Consider the following 21,366-nt stretch of genomic DNA (forward strand, 5'->3'; position numbering starts at 1 on the left):
AGTGATGATTTATCATAGGCAGTGAAAGTGGGCATCTTGGAGAAGGTGACTTTAGATCTGTACTTTGAAAGACGACTGGTAATCTCCTGAAAAAGACAGACTGAAGATCATTTATGAGCTACTGAAGTTTTAGAATAGAAAGGGTATATCAGAGAGATACTTTAGGAAGATGGAAGTGGTGGCTTGAGCCAAATGGATTAGAAAGTGGGGAGGGTGAATTTACAAGTACAAATACAATTAGGGCAATATTTTAATAATAAGTCAGTAGGGATACCTGAGTGGTACAATTGATTTCTGAGTGTCCATCTTGGTTTCTGCACTGGTCATGTTCTCGGGGTTCTAGGATCAAGCTCTATGTCAGGCTCCGCGATCAGTGTGGAGTATGCTTGAGATTCTCTCTCTCCCTCTGCCCATCTCACTCATGCTGTCTGTCTCTCTAAAATAAATAAAAATCCTAAAAAAAAAAAAAAAAAATAGATCAGTAATTCCCAAGCACTGACCCTCTGCCACAGAAGTATCGCAAAGATTGCTTTCCCCATTTTACTGATATGGAATTGGCATATAACATTATATTAGTTTAAAATATACAACATAATGATTTGATATATGTATATATTGTGAAATGATTACCACAGTAAATTTAGGTAATATCCATCCCCTCACATAGTTACCATTTTTTTTTCTTGTGATGAAAACTTTTAAGATCTACTCTCTTAGCAACTTTCGAATACATAGTACAGCCTTGTTAACTACAGTCATCATGAAATACATTGCATCCTTAGAACTTATAACTAGAAGTTGGTACCTTCGGACCACCTTTAACCAATCCTTCCCACCCACCCCCATCTCTGGCACCCACCAATCTGGTCTCTGTTATCCATGAATTTGGGTTTTTTCGATTTTACATAGAAGTGAGATCACACAGTATTTGTCTTTCTCTGTCATTTTATTTAACATAATGACTTCAAGGTCCATCCATGTTAACAAAAATGGGAAGTTTCCCCTCACCTTTTTTGGGGGGTGAATAATAGACCATTATATATATGGTTTATCCATCAGTGGACCTTTATGCCATCTCCATGTCTTGGCTATTATAAATAATGCTTCAAAAAAATAAAAATAAAAAATAAATAAACAATGCTTCAGTGGACATTAGAGTGCAGATATCTCTTAGAGATAGTGATTTTCTACCTTTTGGATGTGTGCCCAGAGTAGAAATGCTGGATCATGTGATATTTCTATTTTTAATTGTCTGAGGAATCTCCATACCTTTTTCCACAATGGCTACACCAATTTACATTCCCACCAACAGTGCATGAAGGTTCCCTTTTCTCCATATCCTTGCCAACATTTTTTATTTCTTGTCTTTTTGATGACAGCCATTCTAACAGGCGTGAGCTAATATCTCGTTGTGGTTTTGAATTGCATTTTCCTGGTGATTAGGGATGTTGAGCATCTTTTCATGTACCTGCTTTGCCATTTATATGTCTTCTTCAGAAAAATGTCTGTTCAGTTTTTCTGCTCATTTATTAATCAGATTTTTTTTCTGTTGATCTAGATGAGATCTTTATATATTTTGGATATTAATACCTTACCAGATACATTTTTTAAACAGAAAATTTCCAGGTCCCTCATGAGACTTTGATTCAGTGGGTGTTAGTTAGGACTGCAGAACCAATACTGAAAACCTGCCACATGATTTGGATGCATATGCAAGTTTAGGAATCCTGGCTTCCAATGATAAATCTTCTGGCCTTATTGGTGGAGACTGGAATTAGGATAAGATAGATAATGGGAGCAAAAAAGAAAGAAATGTAGGAATGACATAGAAGTTACTTTACTACTATTAATTGTGAACATTCAAAATGACAATTTTCTACTATTAGTTGCATTTTATAAAACGTACTTGCAAAAAGTTTTCTTCTTGTTTTATTATATTTATAGGGCATTTAAGGTCTATTTCTGCCATTTTTTACTCTTGATATTACAACAAATTTTGTCAAAATGTTTTAAAAGCGTTTCTTCTACTTATGCTGACTATAATTCTGAAGTTATTTTAAAATTTTAAATAATTTTAATAACATTGAATTTTAAAATTACTTGTTATCATTTGTATTTTTAGGAAGAAAAATATCAGCCGATTAAGAAAAAAAAATTATACTTCAAACAGTTTTCTGGGCTTTGTTACCTACTTTTCATCCTCAATTCTCTCTCTTCATTAAGTTTCCCAAATGCCTAAGAATAGAAACTATGATTTATGTTTAAATGTACATTTAACATAGGTATTTAATAATGCTATGTTTATAGAGGTGTTCTATTCTAATTTTAATCAGATGTTTCTAGGTAGAAATGAAATATAGTCTTATTTTAATTTAATGGTAGACTATGCTGAAAAAAAAAAAAAACGAAGTAGAAAAAGCTAAAAGAAAAGAATCCTAATGCAAGATTCAGTTTTCAGTTGTTGATTTTGTAAGTGTAAAGTAGCTCAGCTTTCTAGCTGAGCCAGCCAGACAAGTTTAGAAATTATGTACAGGACCCATCTGTTAAGCCAGGATTTTCTTTAATTTAATTTCATTGAAATATCTGAATATATTATCTAGCCAAATGTATGGTTTTCTGTTAAATATTAGAATTGTGGCAAAACCAACATTCTTATTAGAAGTAAATGATAATACAGGTAATTACAGAGAAGGTCATTCAGAACTTATTTTTTAGTAAGGAATACTCAGATTGTTTATTGAAAGTAACATTCACTTGATGACATTTCTCCTTTTAATGTCAAAGTTCAGTCTAGCTAAATCCCTTTACTTCCATTCTTTTTGTTTACTGGATACTAAATATATTTAGTTTATTGCTTATTGATCTGTTCTCTTGAATTATACAGTTTTCTTTCCCTATTGATGTACATAGAAAACATTTTTTTAATTTATAAATACCTTGTTTAGTTGCACCTACTGAAACTATGAAGACCCCTTTTTAACTACATCTAGAACTTTATTGTCTGTCCAAGTCTCTGGGCCTAAGATTTATGAGAGCATAGTATTTAATGCTATTTTGCTAGCTCATTTCTTTTCATGAAATATATACTTGAAAACTTTTCTGTTCAATCTCAGTATAAATTCTCAAAGTGGTTACAATTGATATCAGAAACTTCTTTCCTATATTGAGTTGAATTTTTTTTTTTTCTATTTCTACATGTAGCTCAATCCCTGTGCCTATGCAGAACAAATCTCGTTCCATACAACAGCCTTGCAAGTATTTGAGGATGGTTATACTCATACTCCTACATTTTTGCCCTGGGAGTTCTCCTGAGTCATAGCTCTGGTTTCTTTACATCCTGTCTTCAAATGTATCCCGATTGGTCTATGTGGCCAGAGTTGACTGCCAGACGCTGACATTAATCTGAACATAACAAAATAAAGTAGGACCCACACTATCTTTGTTCTTGAGCATGTATTTCTATTAAGAGCCCTCACCACCCAGCCACACATAAGCATTCTCGCCTGATCAGATTAGCTTTTAAATTGTTCCATAGTGTTTTCTCATATTTAATTTAAAGTCAAATAGAATTTGGGGCATGCAATAGAACTTAAAAATCAGTTATTGCACAGAAAAAAAACCTGCAAAAAATATTTATTTAAACCTTAAAAACTCGTGTATTTTTTGAACAAATCTTTTAGAAATTTTTAAAGCCATGCATTGTCAAGAGATTTTTGTTTTTCATTTAATTTTTAAGTACTGTTATATCAAACCCTATATAAAATAATTTAGCTCAGATGTTCAGGTAAGTAACACAGATATTTCCCTTAAATAAGACTGTACCATACGTGCTCTGAGTGGGCTTGATTCCTTAAGGGAAGAGACCAGGAAAACATTGCCGTGAGAAGAGACATTTCCTTATTGGTCTCCATTTCAGGAAGGTTGCCTGGCAAGGTCTCGTCCCTACCTGTGCATCTGCCAACACCAGTCCATGCAGCATGCATGTATAATTTGCTTTTCTGGGGAACTATATCATGGCAGTGTTGACTGATTGAGAGCTTCAGACTTAGATGAGAGGTCTGCTCTGGGGACATAGAAGCTGCTTATGTTTTGGTCCTTTTTCAATCTAGGGAAATAGAGCTCTTGGTAAATATAGAAAAGGCAGCGTTGGCTAAACTGACAATGCTCTCCTGAACACTGCAAGTAATCCTCATTGTAGATGCATTCTTTATGTACCATTATTCATCACAGTGCTACCTAGATACATACAAAGCAATATACAGAGAGACCAGTTGGGACCCAATTTTATATAAAGAATAGTCTTCATAGAATTATGATTGGAAGGAAAAAAAGATACCACCTAAATGGCCAACAGTTACAGTATTAATTATAGTACCTCCATAAAAGGAAATGCTATACATCCATGAATGGTGATACTAAAGAAAAACCTTCAATATTTCCATAAAATATTGATGAGATACTAAAATAAGAATTTCAAGATAGTACAAATAGTAGCATTTCATTGTTAAAACATGTAAGTGATGTATTTGGAGAGAGGTAATTGAGACTGAGCTACGGAGACAGAAGGAGAAATAAAAGATTATAAACTATAATTTTAAAGGATTTATCGCTAGATGGTGGAGTCAGTGGTGACTTACTGTTTTAATTTCTGCATTTGTGCACGTTTTTTAAGTTCTTTTTTTAAAAAGATTTTATTTATTAGAGAGAGAGAGAACATGAGCAGTGGGGAGGGGCAGAGGGAGAGAGAGAGAACCAGATTCCCCAGTGAGCAGGAAGCCCTGACTTGGGGGCTAGATCCCAGGACACTGAGATCATGACCTGAGCTGAAGGCAGATGCTTAACCGAGTCAGCCACCCAGGTGACCCTGAAAGTTGCAAATTTTATAATAAAAGTATACTATTAAAAAGCTAAACAATTATGACAGGTATAAAAGTAAACTTTCTAAGTTAAAAACAACAGAAATCAGCTCTAACAAACTTGAGCAAAAAGGGATGTTATCAATCATCAGGGTGGCTGGATCCATGATTGACAAAGATGTCAAGGAAAGCAGGATACCAAGGGAAGCCAGGATAGCCAAACTGAGCCAAGTCAGGCAACATAAGGGAATAGTTTGCTTAAAACTCTTCTGCTGGGGGGAAATAATAAAACAAAAACTTTTCCTCTAATATGTTTACCAGTGGACAGTGACTTGACACCTCTGCTCCTGTCCCTAGAGTAATTACTCTTTATATCTTTTCCCTCACTTTGTGAAGACACAATAGTCCAAGGTTGGATGGTGTGTGTTATTGGCTCACGACACAATGCATATGTCTATATCCAAGCTTCTAGGGCCTGCATGACTAATTCTCTGCTTCTCTTGGCTTCAGATAGAGACACCTCTTTCATTTTGTAATTATTATTACCTACCTTCAAAGAAAGGGTGTTGAAGGCTTAGTAGTGACAAATGTTCTGTACATCAAGTTTTGGACTGAGATATTAAAATACTGTATTAATACTACTCTAGGGATTCCTAAAAGCCTTAAAGAAGATGCTTAAAATAGATTTTTTCTGTACGAGAAATTCTAATTTTGTTTGCCACAATTCATATGACTCCAGAACACTTTAAAAATGTGTACTTATGTGGGTCAGGCATAATAGGAATGCATTTTCCTGAAGACCAATATATAAATTAGTTCATGCATCCATTGCCAGTCTTAGATACCATATATTAGTATCAATATATTGTAGAGTATCATCTGGATGGTTTTTGCTCAGGAAAGCTATGACATTTAGTTTTTTCTATTTAATAGTAAAGGAAGATGAATTGCTAAACTGACAAAATTCAAATTTAAAGATATATAAATATTTTTATTTTTGAGTAAGATGTAGGAGTCTTTTTTTATTAATAGACTTGCAAGAAAAATGTAAACTAAATTACAATCATGGAAATCCATGATTAGGCTAGAAATATAGTGATAACTTCTTAATAATAAAACAAACATTTAATAAGGGTGTTCTCTGTACTTTTGTAAGATGTTTCCCAAGGTCACAGAGAAAGATATAGGTGCAGTACCTGCCACCGATTTGCTTTATGAGCTAAAAGATGACATTCAACAAATGGAAATGAGAAGACAGAGTGCATATCAGAGATAAATACATGACTATGCCTCCCTAATCCTTTTGTTAATATATATATGTATACATATATATATACATATATATATATTATATGACTATGTCATAGACAGATGTATGCTAAGAGATACTGGGATGGCTTTAAAACACTGAGATTCCTTTAATACAAATTCAAGGAACAATTGAGTTTTCAATTCACCTAAGACTTCCATAACCACAATGAGAATTTTTTCTTTTTTTAAATTGAAGAATAATTAACATACAATGTTCTGTTAGTCTCAAGTATACAATACAATGATTCAATAATTCTATACAGTACTCAGTTCTTCTCAAGATTATTGTACTCTTAATACTCTTTTATCTATTTCAGCCATATCCTATCCACCTCCCTTCTGGCAACTATCAGTTTGTTCTCTGTATTCAAGAGTCTGTTGTTTTGTGGGTTTTTTTTTTTTCTAATTTTTGTTTCTTCACTGTTTTATTTCTTAAATTCCACAGATGAATGAAATCATGTGGTATTTGGCTTTCTTAGACTGACTTATTTTACTTAGCATTATACTCTCTCGGTCCATCCATGTTGCTGCAAATGGCAAGATCTCATTCCTTTTTATGTTTGAGTAATATATTCTGTGGTGTGTATATGTTTGTGTGTGCATATATATCTTTATCCATTCATCCATTGATGGATACTTTTGTTTCATTCATATCTTAGTATTGTAAATAACCACGCTGAGAGTACTTTTTAATTGATGAAGAGGAGAAAGAGCCCTTTAATAATTGTTATTACTTTGTGTATAAATTATATATAAATTAAGTCTCAATTGGCAATTCAAATCTTTCTATGATCTGCTCAGTGGAAATTATTTCCTTTCCTTTCCTTCCCTTCCCTGTATTCCCTGAACTTTGCTTTTACCTCTATTATCTCATTCGAGTTTGCATGTGATGATGATGATGAAAATGATAATGAAATTTTAGTGATTCAAGTATCAAAGTTTAGACAGATTAGCTAATTCAAGTTCATGTAGTTTATAAATAAAATCACTAAGATTCAATCTTGAGCGGTCTGTCTCTGGAATCCATATATATATTTTATTGAAGTACAGTTGACACACAAAATGTTACATTAGTTTCAGGTGCACAACAATGACTCAACAGCTCTATATGTTATGCTGTGCTCATCACAGTGTATCTAAGGGCTATAACCATACAGTGTTGTCATAATTCCATTGACTATATTCCCTGTGCTGTAACTTTCATCCTCATGACATTCATTCCATAACTGGAAGCCTATACCTCCCACTCTCCTTCACTCTTTTTTGTCCATTCCCCCACCCACTTCCTCTGGCAACTATCAGTTTAGTCTCTGTATTTTTCAGTTTATTTATGCTTTGTGTGTGTGTGTGTGTGTGTAGATTCCATATATAAGTGAAAACCATATGGCATTTGTCATTCTCTGTATGACTTAGTGTCCATAGTTCTAATCCCTACCCTGTGAATACATTATATGGGTTTTTCCTGCTTGTGATTCATCCATTTTGGGAAGTTAAGACATTCATTTTATTTAGTAACATAACTTCCATTATATGTAAGACCATGATGACCACACAATAAATAAGATTAACAGGAAGTATACCAAAATGTTCAGTAGAGTTGTTATACAGTGTGATTATAAGTAATTTCATCATTTTACAACTTTAACATGTTGTCCTAATATTCTATAATGAATAGAAGTCAGCATTGGGGATAGTTAAAAAGTGGACACTCTGGTCAAACACACCTGTTTTCAAGTTATCTATCCCTAATTTTGTGACTATAACAAGTTTTCTATGGCTTCAGTTCTAATCCATAAAATGGAAATATCATAATTGCCTATATGTTTACATAACACCATGGAGATTATTGCAATGGCATTAACAAAATTTATCTGGTATTTGTACTATGCCTTGAATCACAAAATATTGCAGAAATGTGGGTTAGGAAAGTATAAAAGATGGTGAGAATTAGGTATAAAATTTAATAAATAATGCATGAATTTTATAAATAAGCAAAAGAACATCATTTTTTGTATGTCTTTGTACTGGATAAAACAGCAAATTTAGGTCTGAGATAATAGAAAATATTTTCAAGTCAAAATATCCTTTGCCATCACTATAGAAATTTCAGTATATTTTATCTTGTATCAAAAAGTTATTTCTTTCTATGGGACGCCTGGGTGGCTCAGTTGGTTAAGCAGCTGCCTTCAGCTCAGGTCATGATTCCAGCGTCCTGGGATTGAGTCCCGCATCGGGCTCCTTGCTCAGCAGGAGCCTGCTTCTCCCTCTGCCTCTGCCTGCCATTCTGTCTGCCTGTGCTTGCTCTCTCTCCCTCTCTCACTGACAAATAAATAAAAAATCTTATAAAAAAAAAGTTATTTCTTTCTAAAAGTTTCACTAGGGTTACACAACAAACCCAGAGGTACAGAATTACTTGACTCTTCTCGATGCAATTCCAAATCAAATCAGATTATCTGAACTATGAGCTTCTGTGATCAGTTTGGAGATCTTAAACCGGACTGTCCCTTACACTAAGCATAGGAGATAGTTTTTCATATTTAACACCATTGTCCCAGTATGTTCTCAACAAATTTATAGGCAGTGCCTAAATAATGGAATCATATAGCATAAAGGACTGGGAAATACAAGATCTATCTTCGATCCAAGGCTTTGCCACTCACTGATTACTTAGCTTTGGGCAAGTAATTTAATATCTTAGAATGTAGGCATATTTATTTATAAAATTTAAAAGGTAATTTTCTTGGACCATATTGAGAAGATACATAAATAACCTTCAAAAATTATAAATAATAACCATTATAAAACCATTTCTAAGGCAGAATGACAATGGTCTTAATATCATGGAATCACAGTGTTTCTTGTATTGAAAAAAACCTTCAAAGTCCTTAAGTTCAACCATACCTTCGGTGCTTGATTATCTAATAAAGATGTGATGGATATAAAATGCTTAATTTATTTTACACAGAAGAGATCATTAACTCTGTCCCAATATGTCTTAGAACATTTTCTTTGAGTTATAGAGGAGTGTTATTTTCTTTTCTTTACTCCACTCTTTTAATCCTCACACAACTCTATTAAATGGATATTATTCCTCTCTCTATTTCATAGATGAGGAAATCTAAAAAATAATTGTGATGTATGTTGCCAAGGATTCACAGCTAGTAAGTTGTAAAGCCTGGACTTGATCCCAGACAGCCAGGGTGCAGTCAGTCTCCAGAATTTTAAATAATCATAACAAGCACAGCATACTATTTGTTCCCAGGTAACATGGAATGCGGAATCTCTTCTGCTCCCTGCATATAATTTGGATGGATGTAAGAAGCATCCTTTTAAATGTCATAATAGTCTAGAGTCTAGATAAGCACAGTCTAATATTACTTTCTGAGATGAAGGAAATGTTCTATACCTGTACTGTCCAATATAGTAGCTAATGGCCACATTTCACTTTTGAGCACTTGATATGTGCTAATGTGATCGAAGGACCAACTATTTAATTTTAATAATTTTAAATTAAATAGCTACATGTGGCTAGCAACCACATAGTGAGCCCTTATTGAACAATATAGTTTTAGGTCAATTCTCTCTTTTTTTTTTTTTTTCCTTTGGCGTATATGAAAACCTGCATTTCTATGTGAGATGCTCTCCCTAGTTGGAGCCAGGGAAGACAAAGCAGTGGCAGAAATTTAGAACAGTACAATTAATTCCTGTATTCCTTCATTTGTAACCTCCAAGTTTAACTCCGTGTGTATGTGTGTGTGTGTGTGTATGATTATTTCTCTGAACCATTTGAGAGAACACCGCAGGCATGATCCCCCTTTCCTTTATAAAATACTTAAATGTATATTTCCTAAAAATAAAGACATTATCTTACATAAATCAGAAAATTAACATTTATTAGTCATGCTATTATCTAATCTACAGACCTTATTCAGCTTTCAGCACTTGTCCCAACAATGTCTTTTATATCCAAGCAAATACCATCTTACTCTTTGCACTTAATTTTCATGTCTCTTTAGTCTCCTTTATTCTGAAAGAGTTCTTCAGTCTTGATTTGCATTTCATGACATATATATTTTTTAAATAACATAGGCCAGTTTGCAGGCTTTCTCTCAATTTAGTTTTGTCCAATGCTTCCTTATGATTAAATTTATTTTGACAATAAAGTGATGGTAGGAAGAACAGAGTGATGATGTGTCTTTGTGGTGCATCATATCAAGAAGTACACAATGGCCCTTTGTCCCATGAAGGTGATGTTAACTTTGATCACTTTGTTAAGATTCTGTCTACCAGGAAGGTGTTTGCTAGTTAAGATCATGGTCCTTTATTTATTTTGATGCTCAATTGTCTGCATTTGGAAAGAGAAAGTCTTCACAAGCTGGCCCCTATATCTTTTTGACATGACTCCAATATTATTTGAGTATATCCCTTATTTCTGGCACAAGAAGAATTTTAGACTCTTTTCTTTTTCTTCACATTCCACAACTAGCCTTGGAATCAGTAATTTTCCCAAAATGCCTAGATTTCTTTTTGTCCTTTTAGATTTCTCTTCAAAAGAAAGGTATTTTGAAATCAAGATCCTAGGGCCAATTTTGCTTCTTGTTGCTACTGGATGTGATTGTTTTTAGGCCTTCTCAGAAGATAGAACAAGGAAGTATACATATTCATAGTGTATATATGGTACAGACACCCAAATCTCTGTATATTTTATATTAATTATATGCCTATCTATTTCTGTATCTTAAAAAGCCATAAGTTCAAACCAATATCTCTGATTCCAACCAATACGTGGAGTTACATGCTCTCTTCCCCCTTTCTCATATTTTAACCCTTCTCTGACAGTGTAAAACCAAGCTGCTGTTATTGACACTATATTTAATTGTTCATTGCTAGAATACAGAGAAAATAGTCTAAAATTATTAACCCATGAATATGAGGAAAGATGTCTACTACATAGAGTTCAATATTTGTTTAGAATTCTTTGTGTCTTCAAACTGAGGATATTTGGTCCAAAGAGTTTTAAAATTACCTGAAATCTCCCTTCTGCCCCATAGACAGTGTGGCTGTTACTCATTGGAAATATAACTCTTGTGTTTTTCTAAGTTCTACTTTTTTCTTTTTTCTTTTTTTACCCCTTGTCGTGTCTATTTTTTTTTTAAGTAAATGAAACATTACAGATTTATCAAAATCAAAACTGTACCAGAAATTACACTCAGGGGTGCCTGGGTGGCTCAGTTGGTTGAGCGTCTGCCTTCAGCTCTGGTCATGATCCCAGGTCCTGGGATCAAGCCTTGCATTGGGCTCCCTGTGCCGTGGGAAGCCTTCTTGTCCCTCCTCTCTCTGCTTGTGTTCTCTCTCCTGTCTGTCACTCTCTGTCTCAAATAAAAAAACAAGAAGAAGAAAATCTTGAAAAAAAAAAAAATAGAAAGAAAGAAAAGAAATTATACTCAGAAGTGCTATTCCTCCTACCCTTTCTTCGTAAAAGTTTAGAGGAGGTTATAAATAAGTTATAAATGTTCAGATTTTGCACACTCCTGGCACCTATTATGTCCCCAAAAGTCTGATCTAACTACTCCTTTTTTTACAAACTTATAATGTATTATTTGTTTCAAGGGTAAAGGTCTGTGATACATTAGTCTTACACAATTCACAACACTCACCATAGCACATACCCTCCCCAGTGTCCATCCCCCAGCCACCCAATCCCTCCCACCCCCCTCCTCTCCAGCAACCCTCAGTTTGTTTCCTAAGATTAAGTCTCTTATGGTTTGTCTCCCTCTCTGGTTTCACCTTGTTTCTTTTTCCTCCCTTTCCCCATGACCCCCTGCCCTGCCTCTCAAATTCCTCATATCAGTGAGATCATATGATAATTATCCTTCTCTGATTGACTTTTTTCAATTAGGATAATACCCTAAAGTTCCATCCAGATTCTTGCAAATAACAAGATTTCGGGGTTTTTTGATTGTTGCATAACGTTCCATTGTATAATTACATAATGTTCATCTGTTGATGGACATCTAGGTTCTTTCCATAGTTTGGCTATTGTGGAATTGCTTCTATAAACATTTGGGTGCACGTGCCCCTTCAGATCACTACATGTGTATCTTTAGGGTAAATACCAATAGTGTGATTGTTGGGTCATAGGGTAGCTCTATTTCCAACTTTTTGAGGAAACTCCATGCTGTTTTCCAGAGTGGCTGCACCTAGCTACCCATTTAATATTGCTTTACCTATGTTTGTGCTTCAGACCTTTCCTCTCCTATATGAAAACCAAACTGGAATGTGAATAAAATGCTTCTCAAGCTTGGGTATTTGAAACCTTACTAGTAATAGATTATTTGCATCCTTGTCACAATTGATCATAAAATGCTATTGTGTTTAATTTCCTAATTAAGAATTACTGGACTGTTTTATTTCTTAAAAAGCAGAATGCGGTTACTGTCTATGGGATAAGCATAATGTTATTGCAGGAGTAATGTACAAAACATAATCAGAGTTAGACCTTATCAGTGGTGCCTTAAAAATGAAGAAAATAGCTATAATTCTGTATGAAAGTTATAATTGTTAGTTGGAGTGAAACAAGTAAAGAGTCCTGAGGCATGTCTGAAGAAATGAGCAGATTACATGCTTAACTAATTATGAGTGATAAGGCTCCAGATTAGGTCATGCTCCACAAAAGGAAGGGGAGGAAGAAGCATTGTGTCATTATAATTGCTTTTATTTTAATGCATTTCTTTTTTAAGAAAAAGCTTTGGTTCTGAAAGTATTACTGCATTTTCCTCCTGAGTTCTGTGCATACTTTAAACTAGTCATTCTATTATGTATACTTTGCTAATAGTATTTGATAAATATTCCAGAGAACAAATTTCTTCTCATGGTTAAATATTTGCAGTAAAAATTCTGCATCAAATTTGAGGCATTTCTTCCATTGGGAGGAATATATATATTTCCTTTCATGATCACATAAAAATTACTACATTTCATAAAAAAATTTAAAACATTTAATTTTACTGTGATTTTATAACTAAGCAATAGAAGAAAGAAGGAAAATTGTATTTATAGAGAACTCATGAATGACAAAAACTACTATGCATCTTAAACATCTATAGGAAGTAAACACAGAGGATATATCAAGACCAAAAATGTAATAACCGTGTAGATATTGGCAACATGACAGTCTCCCTATGATGGGTACTTTTAAACATATTTTTTACATTTTTGATAGTATATCAAATGTCCACAATAGCCAAACTATGGAAAGAACCTAGATGTCCATCAATAGATGAACATTATGCAATTATACAATGGAACAGTATACAACTATTCTATGATAGTATATCAAAACACATTTTCTTGTCCATATCTTAATAGCAGTGGAAACTTAGGGTTGTTAAATCAAACTACCAGTTGCACATACTTAAAATGTTAGTTCTAATATGGTTTTAGTAAATGTCATATCTCAATTTTGAAGGGAAAATTTAGCATGCTATCCTGTAGCACAGATATAGTAAAGCCTTTTTATATATGAATAAGCATTTTCTAACATATCTCCAGTTTCACTACAAATTTTTCAAAGTGATACACAGCTGTGTCCTGCTTATTTAATACCCAATTTCCATATTTGTGGATCTCATCTTCCAAATGAGGTATGCACTGCCGTTCCTCAGACCCAAACTCTTCTCCATGCCATGACTGTGGTTTCCAAGGCCCCTCATTTCCCTGCACCTCCAACCCTCCTGAAGATCTTTCTTTTCTGACCTCTCATGCTTCCTTTATATGTTTACCTCATAAATAACTTATGTAAGTCATTTCTATGAGAAGTTGGGGTTCAATGTTCTAAGCAATTTAGCTGTAAATTTTAAGACTATTGTGGATCATAATTTTTAATTTTTTTTTTATTTCCCATGATTGTAATATATCCCATTCTTTAAATGTGACCAAGGGATCATACATAAATTTTCTTGGTCCTTTTGAAATACCTTGCCAAATATCTAGAATAGGTTTTTAACTAGCTAATGTTTTTCCCCTTCCTTCTTGGTCTGAATTAAGTATTGAAGAGAAATTATCCTAATAACTTTCTTTTCCTTTTCCAGATGAAATTGTTATCATGGCAAAGAAAAACAATTAGCTTTTCTACTTCCATTGCAATAAGGTTTTCAATAGGTATCAGGAAACTCATCAGGCCCCTATTAGTACCAAAGCTTGCTTTTTCTCTCACCTGATTCTATAATTATCATTAGGAATAAAGCACACACAGCCTCCAGCCAGGCATCCAGGCTGCTTCTGTCTGCATTTTTGTTAATTTCTCCCAATGGTCCTCTGTATGCTCCTAATAAAAAATATATAGATTCCTTGATACCATATTTTTCATTATTTCTCTCCACTTTTCCCTACTGGGATTTGAAAGTGCATTTGAACTCAAAGTAAGTAATATTAATTGACACAATTTTTAAAAAATCTGCTATTATAAGATGGGCAAAAGTATAGCTTTGAAAGATGTAATTTTCAAACAGCGATAAAAGAGTTTTGGACATTTTCTCTTGGCTGATCTCATTAGTAACTACTGTACGAGTCATTTGACACTCCTTTAAAGTGTAAATATTTGACTCATGCTCAACTAGGAATAATTTATATAAGATGCATCATATGATGGTCTACCTTTGGGTATAACTCATTACCCCTGCATTTAATCATTTCTAAAAGATGGTATAATTAAAGAATATAGATGCTTTTATTTTTATGTCTATGATTATTTTGCCCTTGGGTCAATTAAATAATAATCCATTACTCAATGCAGCTTAAAAAAATAAAGGTCAAAGAAAAATAATGACCTTAGAAAAGTTTGTGACTTCATTAAGTAAAAAAAAAAAAAAAAAAAAGGAAAAAAGAAACATAAGGAAAAAATTCAGAATTTGGGAAATAAAAAAGATACAACAAATAGGGCACATCAGGAAATCTGGGAATGTCATAACCCTGGTCATGCTATACTAAAAAATACAGTAAATTTTACCACATTCTGAATCATAAATATAATCACATTGGGGTTATCTAATAGGGATTATCCTACTCTAGTTCATATGTCCATTTTGAGAACAAAGAATAGAAAAGCTTGTGTATTCACAATTTTTCTTGTGATTATCTGGAAATACAGTGAATAGTTTTAATCCAAAATTTCCTGTATAAGAAGAGAATAAATTAGAAATAATGCTGATGCAGCTGAAGATCAGATAGTACTAGCAATAACAAGGAACCCAATATAAAACCAAAGCTTAAAGATGTTAGAAACCTAGAGCATAAGGTAATATTAAGTCCCATATTTCAGGAAGTATAATAAAGCAAAATTTATCACTTGGAGTCTACCAAAAAATCTGGTGTTAGTTTACCTTATAGTTACAATTGATCACTCCAGGATGTGAACATTGTAGCTGGAATGCGACACTGCCTTCTATGCCCACAAAAGGGGCCAGCAACACAGTAACCAGGTGGTACCATAGCCTAACTATACCTAATTCTGTTCTAAATATAATTTAAGTAAGCAGCTGCTAGTCACAGCATAGTTTTAAGTTTTAAGACTGTTAACTAAAAACAAAACAAAACAAAAAAAAGCATCGCAGAATATTACACACAATTTGTCTTATGTCTGAAATAATAATAAAGGAAAACTGAATAAATACAGAAAAAATTATTAATAGCAATTATTTGGGTGAAGATAATAATCACCTGATTATTTTTCAAAAGATCAACTCTACAGAAAAGTCAGCTGATATAATAAAGTCACAGAATTTATAGTCAAAACATGACAACTGTCTAGCCACATGATGTTATAGATGTCATGTATTTCTTCTGAGCCTCAGTGTTCTTATCTGTAAAATACAATCAGTAACAAAATTACTTAGCTAAAAGTTTGCAATGTATGAGAAAGTACTTTATAAGCTGCAAATAGGAAGACACATTGGTAGTTATATATGTACAATATTTATATTGAAACATAATGAACATACAATGTTGTTAGTTTCAGGAGTACAACATACTGATTCAACTATTCTGTATATTACTCCGTGCTCATAAAGATAAGTGTATTTTAATCCCCTCTGTTCTCTGTAGTTAAGGTTTCTTTTTTTGTTTTGCTTCTTCATTTTCTTTTTTAGATTCTACATATACGTAAAATCATATGGTATTTGTCTTTCTCTTATTTTTCTTAGCATAGTGAACTCCAGGTTCATCCATGGTAAGATCTCATGTTTTTATGGCTGAGTAATATTCCATTTGTGTGTGTGTGCGTGTGTGTATCTATCCTCTTTATCCATTTTTCTATCAATGGACAGTTGGGTTGCTTCCATATTTTGGCTATTGAAAATCATGCTGCAATAAATACACCAATGCTTAGGTCTTTTTCAATTAGTGTTTTTGTTTTCTTTGAGTAAATACCTGATAGTGGAATTGCTGATTAAATGGTATTTCTATTTTTAATTTTTTCAGGCACTGCCATATTGTTCTGTAAATATAGTTGTATCGATTTACATTCCCACCAACAGTGTACAAGGGTGGTTTTTGTCTCTACATCCTCGCCCACACTTGTTATTTCTTGTCTTTTTGATTCTAATCATTCTGACAGGTGTATATTTCATTGAGGTTTTGATTTGCATTTTCTTGAGATTAGTGAGGAGCATCTTTTCATGGTCTGTTGGCCTTGAATAGGTCTTCTTTGGCAAAATGTCTATTCAAGTCTTCTGCCCATTTTCATCAGATTATTTTCATTTTTGATGTTTGATTGTATAAGTTCTTTATATTTCAGATATTAGTCCCTTACCAGATATGTCATTTGCAAATGACTTCTCCCATTCAGTAGGTTGCCTTTTCATTTTATTGATGACTTCCTTCACTGTGCAAAAGCTTTCTATTTTTGCTTCTATTTCCTCTGAGGAGACATAGGTAGGAAAATGTTGCTAAGGCTAATGACAGAGAAATTACTGCCTACGTTTTCTTCTAGAAATTCTATGGTTTAATGTTTCACATTTAACTCTTTAATCCATTTCAAGTTTATATTTTGTGTATGGTGAAAGAAAGCTGTGTAGTTTCATTCTTTTGCACATAGCTATCCAGTTTTTCCATCACCACTTATTGAAGAAATTATCCTTTCTTCATTGTATATTCTTGCCTACTTTGTCATAAATTAGTTGATCATATAAGCATGGGTTTTATTTCCAGACTCTATTTTGTCCTGTTGATCTATGTGTCTATTTTTGTTCTGGGACCATAACATTTTTATTACTCCAGCTGTGTATTATCTTGAAATCTGACATTGTCTTTTACCTCTAGCTTTATTCTTCTTTCTCAAGATTGCTTTGGTATTGAGGTCTTTTGTGGTTCCATACAAATTTTTGGATTTTTTGTTCTAGTTCTGTGAAAAATGCTGCTGGCATCTTGATAGAGATTACATTTGAATTTGTAGATTGCTTTGGGTAATACTGACACTTTAATGATGTTAATTTTTCCAATCTATGAGCATGGAATATCTTTCTATTCTTTGTGTCATCTTTAATTTTTTTCATCAATGTTGTATAGTTTTCTTTGGTTGTGTTTATTCCTAGGTTTTGTGTGTGTGTGTGTGTGTGTGTGTGTATGTATAATTGTAAATGGGATTGTTTTCTTAATTTCTATTTTTTTTTAATTTTTTATTTTTTCAGCATAACAGTATTCATTATTTTTTGCACCACACCCAGTGCTCCATGCAATCCGTGCCCTCTACAATACCCACCATCTGGATCCCCCAACCTCCCACCCCCCGCCCCTTCAAAACCCTCAGATTGTTTTTCAGAGTCCATAGTCTCTCATGGTTCACCTCCCCTTCCAATTTCCCTCAGCTCCCTTCTCCTCTCCATCTCCCTTAATTCCTCTTTCTACCACTTCATTACTAGTATATATAAATGAAACAGATTTCTGTATATTAATTTTATGTCCTGCAAATTTACTAAATTTATTTATCAGTTCTGGTAGTTTTTTGATATAGTCTTTAGGATTTTCTATATACAGTATCATGTTATCTGTAAATAGTAACAGGTTTATTTCTTATTTACCAATTTGGCTGCCTTTTATTCCTTTTCTTATCTGATTGTTGTGGCTACAATTCCAGTACTATGTTGAATAAAAGTGGTAAGAGTGGACATCCTTGTCTTATTCGTGATCTTAGAGGAAGTGCTCTCAGTTTTTTACCATTGAGTATGATGTTAGCTGTGACTTTTTATATATGGCCTTTATTGTGTTGAAGTATATTCCCTCTAGCCCTACTTTGTTGAGAATTGTTATCATGAGTGGATATTGTATCTTGTCAAATGCCTTTTCTGCATCTATTGAGATGATCATATTTTTTTAATCCTTTCTCTCGTTAATGTGATATATCACACTGTTTGATTTGCAAATATTGAACCACCCTCATATCCCTGAAATAAATCCTACTTGATCATAGTGAATGAATCTTTTATTGTATTGTTGGTTTCAGTTTGCTAATATTTGTTGTGGATTTTTGCATCTATGTTCATCAGAGATATTAGCATGCAGTTTTCTTTCTTTCTCTCTTTCTTTTTTTTTCTTTGTAGTGTCTGTCTGGTATTAGTATTAGGGTAATGCTGGCCTCATAGGATAAATTTAGAAGTTTTCTTTTTCTATTTTTTTTTTGTAATCTGTTAAAAAGAATAGTTTTAATTTTTCTCTAAAAGTTCGGTAGAATTCATTTGTAAAGCCCTCAGTCTATTGTTTGTTGTGAGTTTTTTGACTACTGATTCAATTTCATTACTAGTTATCAGTCTGTTCAAATTTTCTATTTTTTCCTGATTCAGTTTTAGGTTATAAAATTTATAGCCTAAAGTTCAAATTTATCCATTTCTTCTAGGTTGTCCAATTTGTTGACATATAGTTTTCCATGATATTCTTATAATCCTTTATTTTTCTGTAGTGTCAGGTGTTATTTCTCTTCCTTTGTTTCTGATTATGAATTTTCTTTTTTTTCTTATTAAGTCTTGCTAAACTTTTATCAGTTTTTTTTTTAATCTTTTCAAAGAACCAATTCCTGGCTTCCTTAATATATTCCTGGGTTTTTTTGTTTGTTTGTTTTTTGTTTTTTGTTTTCTCTATTATTTATTTCCTTTGTTAGCTTAGGCCTTTGTTTCTATCTTTCTAGTTCTTATAGGTGTAAGGTTAGGTTGTCTGAGATTTTTCATGTTTCCTAAGGTATGCCTGTATTGCTATAAACTTCCCTCTTATAACAGTTTTTGCAGCATCCCCAAGATTTTGAAACATGTATTTTCATTTTCATTTGTCTTCATAAATTTTTAAATTTCCTGTTTTAGTTGACTCATTCATTGTGTAGCAGTAGGTTGTTTAGCCTTCATGTTTTTGTGTTCTTTTCAGATATTTTACTTGTAATTGATTTCCAGTTTTGTACCATTGTGGTCACAAAGGCTGCTTGATAGGATTTTAATCTTAAGTTTATTGAGATTTAATTTGTGGCCTATTCTAATTTGTGATCTATTCTGAAGAATGCTCCATGTGCACTTGAAAAGAATGTGTATTCTGTTTTGGGGAGCAATGCACTGCTAGGTCCATCAGCTCTAATGTGTTGTTCAAAGCCACTGTTTCCTTGTTGAATTTTTTTTCGGTCTGGATGATCTATCTATATATTGACGTAAGTAGGGTGTTAAAATCCCTTACTATTACTGTATTACTGTCAATTTCTCCCTTTATGTACATTAATAATTGTCTTCTCAAAATGTTGGGTGCATAGATAATCTATAATTTTTACATATTTATAATTTGAAACATTTAAAATATTTATATAGATATACTCTTGTTAGATTATTCATTATTATGTAATGCCCTTTTGGTTCTTGCTATAGTCTTTGTTTCTTTTTCTTTTTTTTTTTAATTATTTATTTATTTATTTGAGAGAGAGTGAAAGCGAGAGAGATTATAGAGGGAGAGGGAGAAGCAGACTCACTGCTGTGCAGAGAGCCTGATGTGGGGCTTGATCCCAGGACCCTGGGATCATGACCTGAGCTGAAGGCAGCTGCCAAACCATCTGAGCCACCCAGGTGCCCCTATAGTCTTTGTTTCAAAGTCTATTTTGTTTGGTATAAATATTGCTAGTTATTCTATATAGCTAGAGGTTGGATGGTGGTCAAAGCTTAAAGATAGTTAAATGATATCACCCAAATTTTACCTTTTGAACACAATTCATTTCTTCAAAACCTCTAAGTAAAGATAAAATCAGGGCATAAATTTTAGAGTGAGACAGATTGAAGCTCAGATCCTATTTGTATCACTTTCATAATCTTGTGCATATTATATTCTTTGAACCTCATTTTTCTCATCTGTTAAATGAGAGTAAATGAGAGTAAATGAGAGTAAATGAGGTAAAAATGAGAGTAAAAATAATAACTATCTCATGAGGTTGCCTGTAGAAAAAAAATATTTTAATACTTGAGACTGAATAGATGCTCATTAAATGGTCAAGAAATAAAGTATGCAGAGACCTTGCTTCTGCCCCTTAAAAACTGAGAACTTTCAATCCACCTGTTTAGAATTAAGATTGATGACTTAAAAATGAGTGAATAAATATGTGGGTATGATATAGATTTGTTTATCTTTCTCTTAGAAGTTATCGTAACAAGTTTCTTTTGAGAATTTTTATAGACTTTCTGTAGCTTTCCTACTAACTTCCTTTGTGTTGTGCCTCTTGCTGGCAACTACCTTTTGTCAATAAAGATGGGCTGGTTTACTTGATGTTGCTTCTATGGGAGAGAGAGGTCCTTTGGGTGCAAAGTGTGGCATGTGGAAGATTTTCCTAATCTAATGAATTAGAGATCTGAGCAGCCAGAAGTAGTGTTGTTAGAAACAGAGTCTATTTTGTTCTGTACCCACCACTCCCATCTTAGTACAAGAACCACTTGAAGATGACTTTGTTGTTGTTGTTGTTGTTGTTAAAGATTTTATTTATTTGACAGAGAGAGATCGCAAGTAGGCAGAGAGGCAGGCAGAGAGTGAGAGTGAAGCAGGCTCCCCGCCAAGCAGACAGCCCCATGCGGGGCTCGATCCCAGGACCCTGAGATCATGACCTGAGCCGAAGGCAGAGGCTTTAACCCATTGAGCCACCCAGGTGCCCCTGAAGATGACTTTCACAGATATTATCATGTCTGAGTATGTACAT

General features: G+C 33.5%; 1 protein-coding gene and 1 long non-coding RNA gene across 3 annotated transcripts in view; one reads left to right on the forward strand and one right to left on the reverse strand.

Annotated features, from left to right (window-relative positions):
- Positions 1-450, reverse strand: part of LOC125107614 (uncharacterized) — a 49,207-nt gene extending 48,757 nt beyond the window's left edge. Inside the window, exon 1 of the long non-coding RNA XR_007129612.1 lies at positions 275-450. This is a non-coding gene — a long non-coding RNA (uncharacterized LOC125107614). The remainder of the gene's footprint in view (positions 1-274) is intronic.
- SYT1 (synaptotagmin 1) overlaps positions 1-21,366 on the forward strand; it is a 550,018-nt gene that overhangs the window by 63,229 nt on the left and 465,423 nt on the right. The window lies entirely within an intron of this gene.

This window comes from Lutra lutra, chromosome 8 (genome assembly GCF_902655055.1).
Source record: "Lutra lutra chromosome 8, mLutLut1.2, whole genome shotgun sequence".
NCBI lineage: Eukaryota > Metazoa > Chordata > Mammalia > Carnivora > Mustelidae > Lutra > Lutra lutra.